The sequence below is a fragment of the Pongo abelii genome, chromosome 6 (assembly GCF_028885655.2).
Source record: "Pongo abelii isolate AG06213 chromosome 6, NHGRI_mPonAbe1-v2.0_pri, whole genome shotgun sequence".
Taxonomy (NCBI): Eukaryota; Metazoa; Chordata; class Mammalia; order Primates; family Hominidae; genus Pongo; species Pongo abelii.
The window spans coordinates 55,259,984-55,280,942 of NC_071991.2; the positions used below are offsets into that span (position 1 = coordinate 55,259,984).

Sequence of the window (20,959 nt, forward strand, 5' to 3'; positions counted from 1 at the left end):
TTTTTCTCACATAACAAGTCCAGAGATGGGATGTTGCCTGCTGATTGAACAGCTCAACAACATTAGGGCTGATGTCTCTGCATTTCTCTTGATTGCTCCTTTTTGGTCACATGGTGATTACTATAGCTCTAGTATCACATTTGTGTTCCAGGAAGGAAGAATGAGGAGAAGAGAAAAGTAAAGGTAAAAGGGCAAGGAGCCAGGACGAACAGGCTTTTTCCTTCCCATCAAGAAAGCAGCCATTTCCTCTGAGGCTCTACCTGGCAGATTCTGCATACATCTCAGTGGCAGAACTGGGGCACATACCATCCCTAGACCCATCACAGGTCGGGGGAATGAGATTGCTGTTCCAAGCAGAGATGCATTGCCTGGTATTCCCTGGAGAAAAATAAAGGTGGTGCATTCAGAGGAGGAATAGGGTGGTGGTAGGGGGAAATGAATACTGAGTAGATGATAAATGGTGTCTGCCACAAGGGTAGAGCCCATCCATATAATTCTGGTTAGAACAAAGGAAAACAGGAAACTTCCACTTGGCACTGCAAGTTCTAACTGTTGATGGAGATGAGCAGAGTTTAGAAGATTTAAAAATTACTGATATATTTCCTAGAAATGGTCTTGCATACAAATCTGTCCTTCCTGCAATTGCTCGAATTAGATACATGGAAGTATTTAGGAGTCTCAATGTCAGGCTCTGCTCAGGAAAATAATCCACATGAACATTACTGTACTATGTACTAAATCTAGGAAAAATTGAGATTAGCCTGTATTTATTTATTTTTTAAAATTGATTAATTAATTAATTTTTTTGAGACAAAGTCTCACTCTGTCACCTAGGCTGGAGGGCAGTGGTGTGATCTTGGCTCACTGCAACCTCCACCTCCTGGGTTCAAGTGATTCTTCTGCCTCAGCCTCCCAGGTAGCTGGGATTGCAGGTGCATGCCAACATGCCCAGCTAATTTTCATATTTTTAGTAGAGATGGGATTTCACTATGTTGGCCAGGCTGGTCTCAAACTCCTGACCTCAGGTGATCCACCCACTTTGGCCTCCCAAAGTGCTGGGATTACAGTCATGAGCCACTGCGCCTGGCCAATTAGCCTGTACTTAAAAATTTACTTTCGGCCAGGTGCAGTGGCTCACGCCTGTAATTCTAGCACTTTGGGAGGCCGAGGCAGGTGGATCACGAGGTCAGGAGATCGAGACCATCCTGGCTAACATGGTGAAACCCCATCTCTACTAAAAATACAAAAAATTAGCTGGGCATGGTGGTGGGCACCTGTACTCCCAGCTACTCGGAAGGCTGAGGCAGGAGAATGACGTGAACCTGGGAGATGGAGCTTGCAGTGAGCCGAGATCGTGCCACTGCACTCCAGCCTGGGTGACAGCGAGACTCTGTCTCAAACAACAACAAAAAAAAATTTGCTTTCAAAAACTGTGTCTCTAACTCCAAGCACAGAACATGTTCATAGGCTGTGAAAAGAGGCTGTGATCCAATATTCTCAAATTGTCCTTGGCAAATGATACCATTGGCTGAATGAAGAATTCACAGAACTGTGAGCACTGGTAGGTTGTAAAGACCTCAGCAGGAGGGCTGGGTGTCAGGAATGGAAGGAGAAATCAGGCACTTAGAAGCACAATAAAATGACCAAATGATGGACATGAAGGATCAAGGATAGTTTACTAAATAAGATGATAATCATGAGCATTCATGTTTAAGAAAGAAAAATTACACTAAAAGACTACATTTCAGTCTACAGTAATCCTGAGTATCTTTTGACAAAGAACCCATATCAATATGGGAAGAGGCTGCTTAGGCATGCATTTTGCAGCAATGGGAAGTAAATTCATTCACCTGCTTGTCCATTTCTTTGTTTGTCCCCCCAAAAGTAAAAAAAAAAAAAAATTGTTGGAAATTGGAGGAGTCGGTGGGGGGGGTGCGGCTGAAGCAGATCAATGGCTCCAAACCCAGAGATCTAAACTCAAGAGAAAGGAAGAAAAAAACATACAACAAGGAGAGAAGGACTAAACAAAGACAAGCTGACATCTCCAAGTGCACCAACCAGTAGCTAAGGATGGCTTCAAGTGAGCTCAAGTGTAAGAGAGACTTGATATTCACCTCCTCAACCATGGCTCACGTAAAAAAAAATACTCCCTACTATCCTGGTCATTTCAGGCTGCCATAATAGAATACTATAGATTGGGTGACTTAAACAACAAACATTTATTTTTTCACAATTCTGGGGGCTGGGAAGTCCCAGACCAGCTGATTCAGTGTCTGATGAGGGCCCTCTTCCAGGTGTGCAGATAGCTGTCTTCTGGTTGTATCCTCACAGGACCAAGAGACAAATCATCTCTCTTGGGTCTTTTCTTTTTTTCTTTTTATTTTTTTTAATTCTTCTTCTTCTTCTTCTTCTTATACTTTAGGTTTTATGGTACATGTGCGCAATGTGCAGGTAAGTTACATATGTATACATGTGCCATGCTGGTGTGCTGCACCCACTAACGTCATCTAGCATTAGGTATATCTCCCAATGCTATCCCTCCCCCCTCCCCCCACCCCACAACAGTCCCCGAAGTGTGATGTTCCCCTTCCTGTGTCCATGTGTTCTCATTGTTCAATTCCCACCTATGAGTGAGAATATGAGGTGTTTGGTTTTTTGTTCTTGTGATAGTTTACTGAGAATGATGATTTCCAATTTCATCCATGTCCCTACAAAGGACATGAACTCATCATTTTTTATGGCTGCATAGTATTCCATGGTGTATATGTGCCACATTTTCTTAATCCAGTCTATCATTGTTGGACATTTGGGTTGGTTCCAAGTCTTTGCTATTGTGAATAATGCCGCAATAAACATACGTGTGCATGTGTCTTTATAACAGCATGATTTATAGTCCTTTGGGTATATACCCAGTAATGGGATGGCTGGGTCGAATGGAATTTCTAGTTCCAGATCCCTGAGGAATCGCCACACTGACTTCCACAATGGTTGAACTAGTTTACAGTCCCACCAACAGTGTAAAAGTGTTCCTATTTCTCCACATCCTCTCCAGCACCTGTTGTTTCCTGACTTTTTAATGATTGCCATTCTAACTGGTGTGAGATGGTATCTCACTGTGGTTTTGATTTGCATTTCTCTGATGACCAGTGATGGTGAGCACTTTTTCATGTGTTTTTTGGCTGCATAAATGTCTTCTTTTGAGAAGTGTCTGTTCATGTCCTTCGCCCACTTTTTGATGGGGTTGTTCGTTTTTTTCTTGTAAATTTGTTTGAGTTCATTGTAGATTCTGGATAATAGCCCTTTGTCAGATTAGTAGGTTGCGAAAATTTTTTCCCATTTTGTAGGTTGCCTGTTCACTCTGATGGTAGTTTCTTTTGCTGTGCAGAAGCTCTTTAGTTTAATTAGATCCCATTTGTCAATTTTGGCTTTTGTTGCCATTGCTTTTGGTGTTTTAGACATGAAGTCCTTGCCCATGCCTATGTCCTGAATGGTAATGCCTAGGTTTTCTTCTGGGGTTTTTTATGGTTTTAGGTCTAACATTTAAGTCTTTAAACCATCTTGAATTGATTTTTGTATAAGGTGTAAGGAAGGGATCCAGTTTCAGCTTTCTCCATATGGCTAGCCAGTTTTCCCAGCACCATTTATTAAATAGGGAATCCTTTCCCCATTGCTTGTTTTTCTCAGGTTTGTCAAAGATCAAATAGTTGTAGATATGTGGCATTATTTCTGACGGCTCTGTTCTGTTCCATTGATCTATATCTCTGTTTTGGTACCAGTACCATGCTGTTTTGGTTACTGTAGCCTTGTAGTATAGTTTGAAGTCAGGTAGTGTGATGCCTCCAGCTTTGTTCTTTTGGCTTAGGATTGACTTGGCGATGCGGGCTCTTTTTTGGTTCCATATGAACTTTAAAGTAGTTTTTTCCAATTCTGTGAAGAAAGTCATTGGTAGCTTGATGGGGATGGCATTGAATCTGTAAATTACCTTGGGAAGGATGGCCATTTTCACGATATTGATTCTTCCTACCCATGAGCATGGAATGTTCTTCCATTTGTTTGTATCCTCTTTTATTTCCTTGAGCAGTGGTTTGTAGTTCTCCTTGAAGAGGTCCTTCACATCCCTTGTAAGTTGGATTCCTAGGTATTTTATTCTCTTTGAAGCAATTGTGAATGGGAGTTCACTCATGATTTGGCTCTCTGTTTGTCTGTTATTGATGTATAAGAATGCTTGTGATTTTTGTACATTGATTTTGTATCCTGAGACTTTGCTGAAGTTGCTTATCAGCTTAAGGAGATTTTGGGCTGAGACAATGGGGTTTTCTAGATATACAATCATGTCATCTGCAAACAGGGACAATTTGACTTCCTCTTTTCCTAATTGAATACCCTTGATTTCCTTCTCCTGCCTAATTGCCCTGGCCAGAACTTCCAACACTATGTTGAATAGAAGTGGTGAGAGAGGGCATCCCTGTCTTGTGCCAGTTTTCAAAGGGAATGCTTCCAGTTTTTGCCCATTCAGTATGATATTGGCTGTGGGTTTGTCATAAATAGCTCTTATTATTTTGAGATACGTCCCATCAATACCTAATTTATTGAGAGTTTTTAGCATGAAGGGTTGTTGAATTTTGTCAAAGGCCTTTTCTGCATCTATTGAGATAATCATGTGGTTTTTGTCTTTGGTTCTGTTTATATGCTGGATTACATTTATTGATTTGTGTATACTGAACCAGCCTTGCATCCCAGGGATGAAGGTGGATAAGCTTTTTGATGTGCTGCTGGATTCTGTTTGCCAGTATTTTATTGAGGATTTTTGCATCAATGTTCATCAAGGATATTGGTCTAAAATTCTCTTTTTTTGTTGTGTCTCTGCCAGGCTTTGGTATCAGGATGATACTGGCCTCATAAAATGAGTTAGGGAGGATTCCCTCTTTTTCTATTGATTGGAATAGTTTCAGAAGGAATGGTACCAGTTCCTCCTTGTACCTCTGGTAGAATTCGGCTGTGAACCCATCTGGTCCTGGACTTTTTTTGGTTGGTAAGCTATTGATTATTGCCACAATTTAAGCTCCTGTTATTGGTCTATTCAGAGATTCAACTTCTTCCTGGTTTAGTCTTGGGAGGGTGTATGTGTTGAGGAATTTATCCATTTCTTCTAGATTTTCTAGTTCATTTGCGTAGAGGTGTTTGTAATATTCTCTGATGGTAGTTTGTATTTCTGTGGGATCGGTGGTGATATCCCCTTTATCATTTTTTATTGCATCTATTTGATTTTTCTCTCTTTTTTTCTTTGTTAATCTTGCTAGCGGTCTATCAATTTTGTTGATCCTTTCAAAAAACCCAGCTCCTGGATTCATTAATTTTTTGGAGGGTTTTTTGTGTCTGTATTTCCTTCAGTTCTGCCCTGATTTTAGTTATTTCTTGCCTTCTGCTAGCTTTTGAATGTGTTTGCTCTTGCTTTTCTAGTTCTTTTAATTGCGATGTTAGGGTGTCAATTTTGGATCTTTCCTGCTTTCTCTTGTGGGCATTTAGTGCTATAAATTTCCCTCTACACACTGCTTTGAATGCATCCCAGAGATTCTGGTATGTTGTGTCTTGGTTCTCGTTGGTTTCAAAGAACATCTTTATTTCTGCCTTCATTTCGTTATGTACCCAGTAGTCATTCAGGAGCAGGTTGTTCAGTTTCCATGTAGTTGAACAGTTTTGAGTGAGATTCTTAATCCTGAGTTCTAGCTTGATTGCACTGTGATCTGAGAGATAGTTTGTTATAATTTCTGTTCTTTTACATTTATTGAGGACAGCTTTACTTCCAAGTATGTGGTCAATTTTGGAATAGGTGTGGTGTGGTGCTGAAAAAAATGTATATTCTGTTGATTTGGGGTGGAGAGTTCTGTAGATGTCTATTAGGTCTGCTTGGTGCAGAGCTGAGTTCAATTCCTGGGTATCCTTGTTGACTTTCTGTCTCATTGATCTGTCTAATGTTGACAGTGGGGTGTTGAAGTCTCCCATTATTAATGTGTGGGAGTCTAAGTCTCTTTGTAGGTCACTCAGGACTTGCTTTATGAATCTGGGTGCTCCTGTATTGGGTGCATATATATTTAGGATAGTTAGCTCTTCTTGTTGAATTAATCCCTTTACCATTATGTAATGGCCTTCTTTGTCTCTTTTGATCTTTGTTGGTTTAAAGTCTGTTTTATCAGAGACTAGGATTGCAACTCCTGCCTTTTTTTGTTTTCCATTTGCTTGGTAGATCTTCCTCCATCCTTTTATTTTGAGCCTATGTGTGTCTCTGCACGTGAGATGGGTTTCCTGAATACAGCACACTGATGGGTCTTGAGTCTTTATCCAATTTGCCAGTCTGTGTCTTTTAATTGGAGCATTTAGTCCATTTACATTTAAAGTTAATATTGTTATGTGTGAATTTGATCCTGTCATTATGATGTTAGCTGGATATTTTGCTCGTTAGTTGATGCAGTGTCTTCCTAGTCTCCATGGTCTTTACATTTTGGCATGATTTTGCAGTGGCTGGTACCGGTTGTGCCTTTCCATGTTTAGCGCTTCCTTCAGGAGCTCTTTTAGGGCAGGCCTGGTGGTGACAAAATCTCTCAGCATTTGCTTGTCTGTAAAGTATTTTATTTCTCCTTCACTTATGAAGCTTAGTTTGGCAGGATATGAAATTCTGGGTTGAAAATTCTTTTCTTTAAGAATGTTGAGTATTGGCCCCCATTCTCTTCTGGCTTGTAGGGTTTCTGCCAAGAGATCCGCTGTTAGTCTGATGGGCTTCCCTTTGATGGTAACCTGACCTTTCTCTCTGGCTTCACTTAACATTTTTTCCTTCATTTCAACTTTGGTGAATCTGACAATTATGTGTCTTGGAGTTGCTCTTCTTGAGGAGTATCTTTGTGGCATTCTCTGTATTTCCTGAATCTGAATGTTGGCCTGCCTTGCTAGATTGGGGAAGTTCTCCTGGATAATATCCTGCAGAGTGTTTTCCAACTTGTTTCCATTCTCCCTGTCACTTTCAGGTACACCAATCAGATGTAGATTTGGTCTTTTCACATAGTCCCACATTTCTTGGAGGCTTTGCTCATTTCTTTTTATTCTTTTTTCTCTAAACTTCCCTTCTCGCTTCATTTCATTCATTTCATCTTCCAGGGCTGACACCCTTTCTTCCATTTGATCGCATCGGCTCCTGAGGCTTCTGCATTCTTCACGTAGTTCTCGAGTCTTGGTTTTCAGCTCCATCAGCTCCTTCAAGCACTTCTCTGTATTGGTTATTCTAGTTATACATTCTTCTAAATTTTTTTCGAAGTTTTCAACTTCTTTGTCTTTGGTTTGAATATCCTCCCATAGCTCGGAGTAATTTGATCGTCTGAAGCCTTCTTCTCTCAGCTCGTCAGAGTCATTCTCCATCCAGCTTTGTTCCGTTGCTGGTGAGGAACTGCGTTCCTTTGGAGGAGGAGAGGTACTCTGCTTTTTAGAGTTTCCAGTTTTTCTGCTCTGTTGTTTCCCCATGTTTGTGGTTTTATCTACTTTTGGTCTTTGATGATGGTGATGTACAGATGGGTTTTTGGTGTGGATGTCTTTTCTGTTAGTTTTCCTTCTAACAGACAGGACCTTCAGCTGCAGGTCTGTTGGAGTACCTGGCCGGCTGTGTGAGGTGTCAGTCTGCCCCTGCTGGGGGGTGCCTCCCAGTTAGGCTGCTCGGGGGTCAGGGGTCAGGGACCCACTTGAGGAGGCAGTCTGCCCATTCTCAGATCTCCAGCTGCGTGCTGGGAGAACCACAGCTCTCCTCAAAGCTGTCAGACAGTGACATTTAAGTCTGCAGAGGTTACTGCTGTCTTTTTGTTTGTCTGTGCCCTGCCCCCAGAGGTGGAGCCTACAGAGGCAGGCAGGCCTCCTTGAGCTGTGGTGGGCTCCACCCAGTTCAAGCTTCCCGGCTGCTTTGTTTACCTAAGCGAGCCTGGGCAATGGCGGGCACCCCTCCCCCAGCCTCGCTGCCGACTTGCTATTTGATCTCAGACTGCTGTGTTAGCAATCAGTGAGACTCCGTGGGCGTAGGACCCTCTGAGCCAGGTGCGGGCTATAATCTCCTGGGGCACCGTTTCCTAAGCCCATCGGAAAAGCACAGTATTTGGGTGGGAGTGGCCCGATTTTCCAGGCGCCATCTGTCACCCCTGGAAAGGGAACTCCCTGACCCCTTGCACTTCCCGAGTGAGGCAATGCATTGCCCCTGCTTGGCTGGCGCACGGTGCACTCACCCACTGACCTGTGCCCACTGTCTGGCACTCCCTAGTGAGATGAACACGGTACCTCAGATGGAAATGCAGAAATCACCCATCTTCTGCGTCACTCACGCTGGGAGCTGTAGACCGGAGCTGTTCCTATTCAGCCATCTTCTTGGGTCTTTTCTTATAAGGGCACTAACTCCATTCATAGGTGCTCCACTCTCTTGACCTAATCATCTCCCAAAGGCCCAACTTCCTAATACCATCACATTGGGCATTAGGTTTCAACATATAAATTTTGGGAAGACAAAACATTCAGTCCATAACACCTACTATTAGGTGCTTTCTTCTCTTTCAGCACTCTCCATCTTCACAGGGATCGCACATAAAGATGTTGAAAGAAATTTACATTCCCACCAGGAGCATGTGGGGGCTCCGGTTGTCTGCATTCTCTCCCACTCTTGGTACTGTCAATCTTCTTCATTGTAGCCATTCTGGTGGGTGAGTAGTGGTATCTCACAGTGATTTAACTTTCATTTCCCTGATGACTGATGGTTTTGAGCAACTCTCTTCATGCACACATTGACCATTTGGATATTGTCTTTTGTGAAGTGTCTGTTCAAGTCTTTTTTTTTTTTTTTGAGACCGAGTCTCACTCTGTTGCCCAGGCTGGAGTGCAGTGGCACGCTCTCAGCTCACTGCAACCTCCACTTCCACCTGAAGCAATTCTCCCTGCCTCAGCCTCCCGAGTAGCTGGGATTGCAGACATATGTCACCATGCCCAGCTAATTTTTGTATATTTAGTAGAGACGGAGTTTCACCATGTTGGCCAGGATGGACTCGAACTCCTGACCTCAGGTGATCCATGCGCCTCAGCCTCTCAAAGTGCTGAGATTACAGGCATAAGCCACCATGCCCGGCCCCCTGTTCCAGTCTTTTGAACATTTAAAATTTTATTTTTATCTGTTAAAACAATTTAAAGGAGTCTTTCATACTATTTATTTATTAGATATGTGTATTGCAAATATCTTTTCTCCCAGTTCGGAGTGCAGTGGCATGATCTCGGCTCACTGCCACCTTCGCCTCCCAGGTTCAAGCAATTCTCCTGCCTTAGCCTCCTGAGTAACTGGGATTACAGACACGTGCCACCACGCCCTTTCTAATTTTTTGTATTTTTAGTAGAGATGGGGTTTCACCATGTTGGCCAGGCTGGTCTCAAACTCCTGACCTCAAGTGACCCACCCACCCCAGCCTCCCAGAGTGCTGGGGATTAGAGGCGTGAGCCACCGCACCCAGTCTTAACTCTCTTAATGGTGTCTTTTGATGGACAGAAGGTTCTTCACACTAAAAAAAATGTTTATCAATTTTTTTCTTTTATGGTTAGCTCTTTTCATAGTTTGTTTAAGAAACTTTTGCTTACCCCAAGGTCATTGCTATGACCTTGCAATGACCATTGCAATGAAGGGTTTCTGTTCCTTCAAAATTCATGTTGAAACTTAATTCCCAATGCAACTGTATTAGTAAGTGTGGCCTTTTGGAGGCAATTGAGTCATGAGGACTCTGCCTTCATGAATGGGATTAGGTGTCCTTATAAAAGGACTTGACAGAGGGAGTTTGCACCTCTTGCCTTTCTGTCCCTCTGCCATGTGAGGATACAGCATTTATCTCCTCCATCCGATTCAGCAACAGGGCCCCAACTTGGGAGCAGAGACTAGGCCCTTACTTGACAATCAAAGCTACTGGTGCATTGATCTTGGACTCTCAGCCTCTAAAACTGTGAGAAATAAATGTCAGTTCTTATAAATTACCCAGTCCATGGCATTTTGTTATAGCAGCACAAACAGACTAAGATAGTGATAAAAATATCTCTTCTATATTCTTTTAGAAGCCTGATTAGTTTTGTTTTCACACTTAGATCTATGATGTCTGAAAATAACTTTTTCTCATGTAATCATCACTACTTCTCTTTCTAGTAAAGCCTGTCAAATGCTTTAAAATATTTTGAATCTTTTAATTCAAAGATGTACAGTGTTACTTTTTTTTTTTTTTTTTGAGATGGAGTCTCGCTCTGTCACCAGGTTGGAGTGCAGTGGCACAATCTCGGCTCACTACAACTTCTGCCTTCAGGGTTCAAGCGGTTCTCCTGCCTCAGCCTCCTGAGTAGCTGGGACTACAGGCATGCATCACCATGCCTGGCTACTTTTTGTATTTTTAGTAGAGACAGGGTTTCACCATATTGGCCAGGCTGGTCTCAAACTCCTGACCTTGAGATCCACCTGCCTCGGCCTCCCAAAGTGCTAGGATTACAGGCATGAGCCACTGCGCCTGGCCAGTGTCATTTTCAAGTTGAGATTTGAAGGGAGGCTATATGCTATTTATTTCATCTTGGCAGAGTTTCAGAAGTGCTCTAGGCAAGTTTCAAGGCTCTCACTAATGCACAGACAGCATCCTTCCTGCATTTCCACTCACAGTTTGAGGTCAGAACATGTTCACAGAAGCACCAGAAGCAGAGGGTAATGGAGATAAACAGCCAGTCATTATGCTCTTTGAAGCTCTGACCTTCCAATTTAAGTATTTTTAAAAGCCTTTCAATGTAGAAATACAATTGTCCTTAGGTTGCATTTTTTACCAAGGACTTCAAATAGTGCTTTTAAGCAAGTCTCTCTGGGCTTCTTCAGCTTTTTGAGGCTCCAGAGGCCAGTGTAACCACAAGTGTGTTTTTTTCTGGCATATTGTGGAAGGTGTACTGCTCTGCCCCAGCTCACCCAGACCCTGTTGAGTGAGGCAGTGAACTTGTTGAGTGGGGCAGTGACCCTGCTGTCAAGTGGCCAACAGCCATTGAATAAATGGGCAAAGAGGACAAGGCTCCTCTTAATTTGGATTAAAACACATAGACATCTCTTATTCTGAGTAAGAATTACTTTTAGAAGTCCCTGCTGCATCCCAAATCAGAGTGATACATTCCTCTACTATCAATTGCATGTCTGCTCCCTGGCAGGTACCTTCATGTACTTTTACTGCATTTAATCCTTGGTGCAAGCCCACAAGGTAGGTATCACTACTTCAGAGAGGTTAAGCAAGGTGCCCAAATTCACGTCCTAGCAATGGCAGATCTGGGGTGTGAATCCAGACCTTCTAACTTTACACCAAATGTCCTCTGCACCTCTCATTTCTAGACAATGTCTTGAGCATGGCTCTTTTATGCTTCTGTTGTGTGGATAGTTTTAAGTCTAGGGTCCGTTTTTCATGCCCTTGGGAAAACTGTGAACCCTGAACTTTTAAGGAGTCTGTGTTTTCTTGTGTGATTGTGTGCACAGAGGCCTTCTCTTTCCTCAGATTCAGATTTTCAAAAGGTTCCATGAAACTGAAAAGTTTCAGAGTCACAGTGCTGGATGGTGATGAAGGAGAAACCCTGAGGTGGCCTTGTTGGCTGCCAGGCATGGGCAGCCCACCTGGAGGTGGTGGGAACATTGGATGCAGCCTTGAGCTCTCAGTCTTTATCGGTGGGACACTCCTCCTGTTCCTGCTGTGTGGGGGCCCCGGAGGCTTCCCTGGGGCTCTGCTAACATCCCTCAACTTCAATAATATGCTTTCTTTTCTCTTGTGATTATAGTGAAGAATAATGATGCTCATAATAAATAATTAAGGGCCTTCGTAAATAAAACATAAAGTACAGAATGTTCTTCCAAGCTTTTTTCTGAGTCTCTTCCCACGTGTTTCCCCTTATTGTGATACACGCATCCCTCAACAGTGTGCTGTCTTCAGACTGGCTAGAAATTATGTGCAGACACTATTATTGTAATTACAGAATCTCTGGGTAGCAAGAAACACATGCTACAGTTATTTAACAGGGAGCACAATGACAAGAACTGTAGTAAAGGTTACTCCACTGAAGCCGGTATGGGTCAGAGGGAGAGGGAGAAAAATGAGGGAGGGAGACGACATGAGGGGAAGATGTGAGCAAGCAGAAGGAGAAGGCATGAAGCGCAATCGGGATTGCAGATTTTTTGCAAGTGAGAGGATTTCCATAGGTGTACTGGGTGATCCAGGAAGGGACCTATCTTGGGGGAAGCCTCCTAATTGTGTATCACCTGGCAGAAGGAAAAAGAGCTGGCATCTGTTATGCCAAGTTAGGCATGAAGTTAAGTTTGCTTAAAGTTTGGGCCATGAACTAACAGCATTGGCATCACCTGGCAGCTTGTTTGAAATGCAGACACTCGGGCTCGACTCAGAAGTCCTAAATCATAATCTCCAAATGATCCACATGTGTATTCAGTTTGAGACTCACTGAACCAGGAGACACCCAGACACCCACGCAGAGGGGCTGGTAATGGCGGTTACAGTGAGACATTAGTGGAAGAAGCCAGAAACCAAAATGATTGGACAGATGTTGTTGACAGGCAAATAAAGGTTTTTGTAGGGGGTGGAAATGGTTCCATCAAACTCTGGAGGTTTTATTAATCTATTTTTCCAGAATATCTTAAAGATTTTACCTCTGTAAAGGATTTTATATTTAAGTCTTTAATCTACCTTGAGTTGATTTTTGTGTATGGTGTGAGGAAGAAGTCCAATTTCAATCTGCTGCCTATGGCTAGCCAGTTATCTCAGCATCATTTATTGAACAGGGAATTCTTTCTCCATTGCTTGTTTTTGTCAGCTTTGTGGAAGATCAGATGGTTGTAGGCATGCAGCCTTATTTCTCGGCTTTCTATTCTGTTATATTGGTCCATGTGTCTGTTTTTGTACCAGGATCATGGTTTGGGACCATGCTGTACATATCTACGGTGTATATGCACTGAATTTTCTTTTTCTTTTTTTTTTTTGAGACAGAATTTCACTTCTGTTGCCCAGTCTGGAGTGCAGTGGCGTGATCTCGGCTCACTGCAACCTCCGACTCCTGGGTTCAAGCGATTCTGCTGCCTCAGCCTCCTGAGTAGCTGGGATTACAGGTGCCACCACCATGCCCACCTGGCTAATTTTTTGTATTTTTAGTAGAGACGAAGTTTCACCATGTTGGCCAGGCTGGTCTCGAACTCCTGACCTCAGGTGATCCACCTGCCTCGGCCTCCCAAAGTGCTGGGATTACAGGCGTGAGCCACTGCACCTGGCCAGTACCGCATTTTGTTTATCCAGTCTACCATTGATGGGCATTTAGGTTGAGTCCATATCTTTGCTACTGTGAATCCTGCTGCAGTGAACATATGCGTGCATTTATCTTTATGGTAGAACTATTTATATTCCTTTGGGTAAATACCTAGTAATGGGATTGCTGGGTCGAATGGTGGTTCTATTTTTAGCTCTTTGAGAAATCGCCACACTGCTTTCCACAGTGACTGAACTAATTTACATTCCCACCAGCAGTGTACAAGCATTACCTTTTCTCCGCAACCTTGCCAGCATCTGTTATTTTTTGACTTTTTAATAATAGTCATTCTAACCGGTGGTAGATGGTATCTCATCATGGTTTTGATTTACATTTCTCTGGTAATTAATGATGTTGAGCTTTTTCTTTATATGTTTGTTGGCCACATGAATGTCTTTTTTCAAAAACTGTTCATGTCCTTTGCCCACTTTTTAATGGAGTTGTTTTTCTCTCTTGTAAATTTGTTTAAGTTCCTTATAGCTTTTGGATATTAGAACTTTGTCAGATGCATAGTTTGCAAATATTTGATCCCATTCTGTAGGTTGTCTGTTTAATCTGTTGATAGTTTCCTTTGCTGTGCAGAAGCTCCCAAGTTTAACTAGATCCAATTTGTTAATTTGTACTTTTGTTGTAATTGCTTTCCGAGTCTTCACCATGAAACTTTTGCCTGTTCCTATGTCTTGAACGGTATTACATAGGTTGTCTTCCAGGGCTTTGATATATTTGCGTTTTACATTTAAGTCTTTAATATAGTTTTGTTGTTGTTGTTGTTGTTGTTGTTTTGAGACAGAGTCTTGCTCTGTTGCATAGGCTGGAGTGCTCACTGCAACCTCCGCCCCCAGGATCAAGCAATTCTTCTGTCTCAGCCTCCCAAGTAGCTGGGATTATAGGTGCCCGCCAACACTCTCAGCTAATTTTTTATATTTTTAGTAGAGATGGGGTTTTGCCATGTTGACCAGGCTGGTCTCAAACTCCTGACCTCAGGTGATCCGCCTGCCTGGTCCTACCAAAGTGCTGGGATTACAGGTGTGAGCCACTGCACCTGGCCTTTAATCTATCTTGAGTTGATTTTTGTGTATGGTGTAAGGAAGGGGTCCAGTTTCAATCTTCTGCATATGACTAGCCAGTTATCCCAGTACCATTTACTGAACAGGGAGTCCTTTCCCCATTGCTCGTTTTTGCCTAAGATCAGATGGTTGTAGGTGTGCGGCCTTATTTCTGGGCTCTCTATTCTGTTCCATTGGTCTGTGTGTCTATTTTTGTATGAGGATCATGCTGCTTTGGTTACTATAGCCCTGTAGTATAGTTTGAAGTCAGGTAATGTGATGCTTCCAGCTTTGTTCTTTTGTTCTTTCAGCTTTTGTTCTGAGGATTGCCTTGGCCATTTGGGCTTTTCTTTGGTTCCATATGAATTTTAAAATAGTATTTTCTAGTTCTACGAAGGATGTTATTAGTAGTTTCATAGGGATAACACAATGAATCTGTAAATTGCTTTGGGCAGCATGACCGTTTTAATGATATTGATTCATCCTATCCATGAACATGAAATGCTTTTCCATTTGTTTGTGTCATCTCTGATTTCTCTGAAGAGTGTTTTGTAATTCTCATTGTAGAGATATTTCACCTCCCTGGTTTGCTGTATTCCTAGGTATTTTATTCTTTTTGTGGCAATTGTGAATGAGATTCTATTCCTGATTTGTCTCTCAGCTTGGCTTTTGTTGGTGTATAGGAAGGCTAGCAATATTTTATACATTAATTTTGTTTCCTGAAACTTTGCTGAAGTTGTTTATCAGCTGAAGGAGCTTTTGGGCTGAGATTATGAGGTTTTCTGGATACAGGATCATGTCATCTGCAAACAGAGATAGTTTGACTTCCTGTCTATTTGGATGCCCTTATTTCTTTCTCTTGCCTGATTGCTCTGGCCAGGATTTCCAATACTATATTGGATAAGAGTGGTGAAAGAGGGCATCCTTGTCTTGTGCCAGTTTTAAGGGGAAGGCTTCTAGCTTTTGCCTCTTCAGTATGATGTTGGCTGTGGGTCTGTCATAGATGGCTCATATTATTTTGAGGTATATTCCTTCAATACTTAGTTTATTGAGGGTTTTTAACATGAAGGGATGTTGAATTTTATCAAAAGCCTTTTCCGCATCTATTGAGATAATCATGTGGTTTTTGTCTTTAGTTCTGTTTACGTGATGAATCACATTTATTGATTTGAGTATGTTGAACCAACCTTGTATCCCAGGGATGAAGCCTACTTGATTGTGGTTTGTCAGCTTTTTGATGTGCTGCCAGATTCAGTTTGCAAGTATTTTGTTGAGCTTTGTCCCAGACACAAGAGATAGTATGGGAAAATTGGGTATTCCAATGAGCTGGAGGTGAGGAGGAGAAGGGGTAGGTGACAAATGCTGAATGTGCAGGGATATTGAGTGTATATGTAAGTTCAGAGTTCAGAGGGTATTGACTAGATCCATTTGGCCAGGGTGTGATTTCCTGTGTCAAAGGGGTCGGAGATCAAGTTGTGTACGTAAGATAAGTAGTAGAATGAGGTCAGGGTGTGAAAGCACTTTACTTCTGGATTGAAGAGTATGGACTCTGTTCAGTGTGAATTATGGATTCCTTACACACATGATAAAAGCAAAGTTTAATGAGTCTAAAACATTAAGGTGGTACATCAAAGTGTGTAGGAATAGTATACAGGTTTAAATTCCAGTCCTGGCACTTATCAGCTGGGTGATCTTAGGCAAGTGATTTCAACTCTTTAGGCTTTAGGGCCCTCATCTGTGAAACAGTGACAAAAACAGCACCTCCATCAGAGGCTGGTTGTAAGGAAAATAAAGTTTACATATATGATGTCTTAGAATTGTTCCTGGAATGGTTAGTTCCAACAGTTATTATCATTACTATCGTATATCTGGTTGCAGAAAGTAGACTGAAGATGGGGAAAGTAGAAATAGGGTTAACAGTTTCCAAGTTTCAGAGAAAGTCAGATTGAGTTGGGAAGAGAGTAGAGGCAGTAATTGTTGGAACTTGCCTCAGTACAAAAACAGCTGATTTCATCCCTGTGTAAGCAGCTCTCCTGTTTACCAAGGGCACTAATAATAACCGGCCCTTGCATCTGTTCTGCATATCACCCTGCTACCCCTCCAGCTCACAGAGTGCTGTCCCACGCATATCTCCTCTTCCTCCTCCTTTTTCCCTGCTCCAGGCCTGGGGTCAGGTCAAGCACACACTGAACAGGTGGGTGGTAGGGTAAGCAGGAAAGTATGTGTCCCCACTCCAGGGGTCAAAGGAAGTCTTGGCTCTGCCTGGGTCCCTGAGACTGCAGGCATTTCACTCACCTGCTGTGACCAGCTGTGTCAGTAGAGGAGAATATCATGGGTCGGCATCAGCCCTCCCTGGCACTGACCTGCCCTGGAGGCTCGCTTGTGTCCTACCTCCTACAGCTCTCACTCTTGAATTTATGGAGATTTAAAGGGATTGACAACTTTTCCAAAGTTGTTGGCTCTGGGACGTTTAACTCATGGCTTTATTAGTTTGAGGACAAGGCATGTAGCTCAAAAAATTTACCTCCTTCCTTCCCTCCATTGTACTAAGTAGAATGGGTTAACAAGCATCTCTTTTTTTTTTTTTTTTTTATTATTATACTTTAAGTTTTAGGGTACATGTGCACAACGTGCAGGCTTGTTACATATGTATACATGTGCCATGTTGGTGTGCTGCACCCATCAACTCGTCATTTAGCATTAGGTATATCTCCCAATGCTACCCCTCCCCGCTCCCCCCACCCCACAACAGTCCCTGGGTGTGATATTCCCCTTCCTGTGTCCATGTGTTCTCATTGTTCAATTCCCATCTACGAGTGAGAACATGCAGAACAAGCACCTCTTTTAAAATGGGATATCTCTTGAAAGTAAATGTTAAACTTAGAAATAACTTACCCTTTATTATGAATTACTATAACTGAGTAATTTCCTATCTGCCATCAACAACTTTAAGGGAAGAGCAATATTGTTGGATGGGGGTGGATGCCAGAAAGAACAACGGATAATTTTATAGAGTAAGGAACTTACTGCAGGGTTAGGGGGAGAGTGGGGGGGTCCTGAATGGAGCCAAGAAGTCAAAGGGCTTTAGGCAGAGGGGAAGAATGTTAAAGAGAAGGCAGCAGGAGGAGGGATACAGGTCACAATGTAAAACGGAATGGTCCCAGTGGAAGTCTTCTTGACTATGGAACTAAGCCAATAGTGGATGGAAACAACTACCTGAACATAATTGCAAATAATCTCCTGGGATACTTTAGGCATTTATGGCATAAACAGACAATGCTTTGTTTGCAGAATAAACTCAAGGTATCTCATTTGAGACCCATAGCCCTCCCCAGTTGAGTGGAGCCAAATTTTATGCTTATCCTCCTTCACTTCCCTGAATGAGCTTTCTGCTCCAGTCAGAATGTTCTACCTCCACCCTGTGGGCAGGCCCCCTTCCTGTGCTGGGAGTGCCCTATTCCTTCCTCTTTGCCCAGTTACACCTGCTCATACTTCAAGCCCAGCAAAAGTTCTGTCTCCCATACAGTCATTCCTAATGCACAGCCACAGTGAACTTCCTTCTAATAATCTTGCTTATTATTGGAAGTGGGTGGTTTTTTGTTGTTGTTTTTTTAGTTTTGTTTTTGGCATTGCTGCCTTACTCATTTACCATTTATTTTTGAAAGTGAGTGATTTTTTACATTAAAAATTAATATATGCTCTGCTAATCACAGAAAATTTGGAAAATACAAAAAGCCAGAAAGCAGAAATTAAATCACTCAGGAACCATTAAATTCTAGTATTCTTCCTTCCTGCTGTTTTTCTCTTTATACATTTCTTCTTCACTTAGTTAATATTATGGACATATATAAATTGTATGTTCTGATTTTTGTAAAAATAACATTAATTTTTAATAAAAAATGGTCATTTGAAAACAGAAAAGTGGGAAAAAACCCTCAAATCTCCCAGATTTCCAATATCTAGAAATAATTGCTTCATACATTTTGATATATTTCTTTGTAGTCTTTTTCTCATATATTTTTACATGATCAAGGTCATATTGTCAAGATCATGCTGCATGTATTTTAAATTCTAGTTAACCCAGAAGTATTAACAGATCCAGATGCTATGAAGAAAGATCTGGTGAAAGGTAATATTTGTCCCTGGATGGTTTACTAAATTTTCCAAAATTAAAGACTATGATCATTTAAAATAAGTTTTGAAGATGTAAAATATCATTATTCAAATTGCTCAGCCTTAAAAATGTCCATTATGTTGTTCTGTGTAATTCTGCTTTTATAAAGGGAAAAAAAGACTTTTTGTTAAGTATTTCTTCTGGCATAGTGTTCCAATCAAGTGAAAACTTAGCCATTGTTAGCAAGTCCTGGAAGAACAACAGTAGTTATTGTTTTAAATAGTCATCAAACAAGTCAAGACATTCCATCTGATTTGCTGGGTGGAGACTGGTTCAAGAAACGTGTATCCTTATACCAAGAAAGGGAGAAAGGAATATGACTAGTTAATTAAAATGACACAAGGTCAAACTTTGTCCCGAGACCTCAGGATCTATCCGGAAATACATAATTCAAAGAGATTCCTGAAGTTGGGGTGCAAACTGAATAAGAAGAGATCTTATCCTTTTGAACTACAATTTTCCCTTTTTTGCTATACTAACTTTCATTAATCGTTGATTTGGTTAGAGAATTGCTTGAACCCGGCAGGTGGAGGTTGCGCTGAGCCGAGATAGCGCCATTGCACTCCAGCCTGGGCAATAAGAGTGAAACTCCATCTCGAAAAAAAAAGGTATTAATTTTTACAGAGGATCGGCACAATGAGGGACACACTAGCACAAAGTAAAGACAACTCTAGAGAATACAGAACTAGCAGAGGCCAGGCATTGTGGCTCATGCCTGTAATCCCAGCAATTTGGGAAGCCTAGGCAGGAGGATCACTTGAGGCCAGGAGTTGGAGACCAATCAGCACAAAATAGTGAGACTCTGTGTCTACCAAAAAAAGAAACATTAGCCAGGTGTGGTGGTGGTGCACACCCGTAGTTCCAGCTACTTGGGAGTCTGGGGTGGGAGAATCCCTTGAGCCTGGGAAGTCTACACTACAGTGAGTCAAGATTGTGCCACTGCACTCCAGCCTGGGCGACAGAGTGAGACCCTGTCTTAGAAAGAAAAAAGAAAAGAAAGTGTTAATCCCCCTATGGGAATCTCCTCTTCTCCTGCCCTCTCTGGGACCTCACTTCTTCCTCAGTTCTTCCTCCCACTTTCCTGTATCTTTAACCTATCCCCCGCTTTTAGCTCCTTCCCATCATCATTTAAATTACTCAAACTTCTTCTGTTTTAAAAACCTCTCCCTAAACTCAGTGAGAGGTCCCCTGCACACCCATTGAGCCATCTGCTCTCCCTGGTGCCTTCTCTACAGCAGCCTAAGCCATGTCTCTAATCCATGAATCTCATCATGTTACTCCCCCATTTACATCACTTCTTCTTGCCTCAGGGATTAAGTCCAAACTTCTTAACAGCTCCTGCTCTGCCCTGCCTTGCAAGGCAGCCTCACTGCTTGCCCCTCTCCATTTCATCTGCTATGGAGTCCAATTGAGCCTCATCTGCCCCTTGAACGCACACTCTTTCTCCTCTGGGAGTCTCTGAAGTGGGTGATATCCTCTGCTTATAATACGCTTCCCCTTAAACTTCTACTCTCTTCCTAGCTAGCTTTGACTCTTCTGTCACTTGTCCGCTTTGGCATCACCTCCTCATGGAAGACTTCTTTGACTCCCCAGATTCTCAGGAGCATGGCAGGTGAGGTGCTCCTCCCATGAATGGATGGAGATTAGGGAGTGTGTGTTATTCATGCTTAATTCGCCAGTACTTAGGTGAGTACCTGGCATAAAATAGTTACTGTGGTGGCCAAAGTAATAACCCCCACCCCCACCAATTGCTCATGTCCTATGTTACACAGCACAATTACATAGGAAGGGGGAATTAAGAGTGCAGATAAAATTAATGTTGCTCATCAGCTGACCTTAAAACAAGATTATCCTGGAGTATCTAGGAGAGCCCATGTAATTACAAGCATTCTTTAAAACTGGAAGAGGGAGGCAGAAGGTTAAGAACCAGAGACGGTGGGCACAATGGCTCATGCCTGTAATACCAATACTTTGGGAGGCCAGGGCAGGAAAATCCCTTGAGTGCAGGAGTTCAAGGTCAGCCGTGGCAACATACTGAGGCCCCATCTCTACAAAAAAATAAAAACAAAATTCACTAAGTGTCACGATGCTTACCTGTAGTCCCAGATACTGGGAAGGCTGACATGGTAGGATTGCTTGAGCCTGGGAGTTTGAGGCTACAATGAGCCATGATTGGACCACTGAACTCCATCCTGAGTGACAGGGCAAGGTCCTGTTTCTAAAGAAAAAAAGGACATTGGAATCAGGGTCCTCTCCATCCTGAGGTGCCTACAAGGCATCTCTCTCTGCAAACGAGTAAACATCACCCTCCAACTCCTTACAGAGTGGAGCAGCAGGAAAACTCCTTCACCTCATTTCTGTGCTGCTTGGGAGG

The 20,959-nt window shown here is 42.3% G+C and overlaps 1 protein-coding gene across 9 annotated transcripts in view; it reads right to left on the reverse strand.

Moving 5' to 3' along the window:
* Positions 1 to 20,959, reverse strand: part of WIPF3 (WAS/WASL interacting protein family member 3) — a 197,646-nt gene that overhangs the window by 144,841 nt on the left and 31,846 nt on the right. For 8 of the 9 annotated variants that reach the window (XM_054560582.2, XM_054560578.2, XM_063726030.1 and 5 more), the window contains one exon: positions 20,680 to 20,803. The exons of the other annotated variant lie outside the window; for it this stretch is intronic. The gene's annotated coding sequence lies outside the window, so the exon portion shown is untranslated. The remainder of the gene's footprint in view (positions 1 to 20,679; positions 20,804 to 20,959) is intronic. 9 annotated transcript variants of the gene reach the window in all.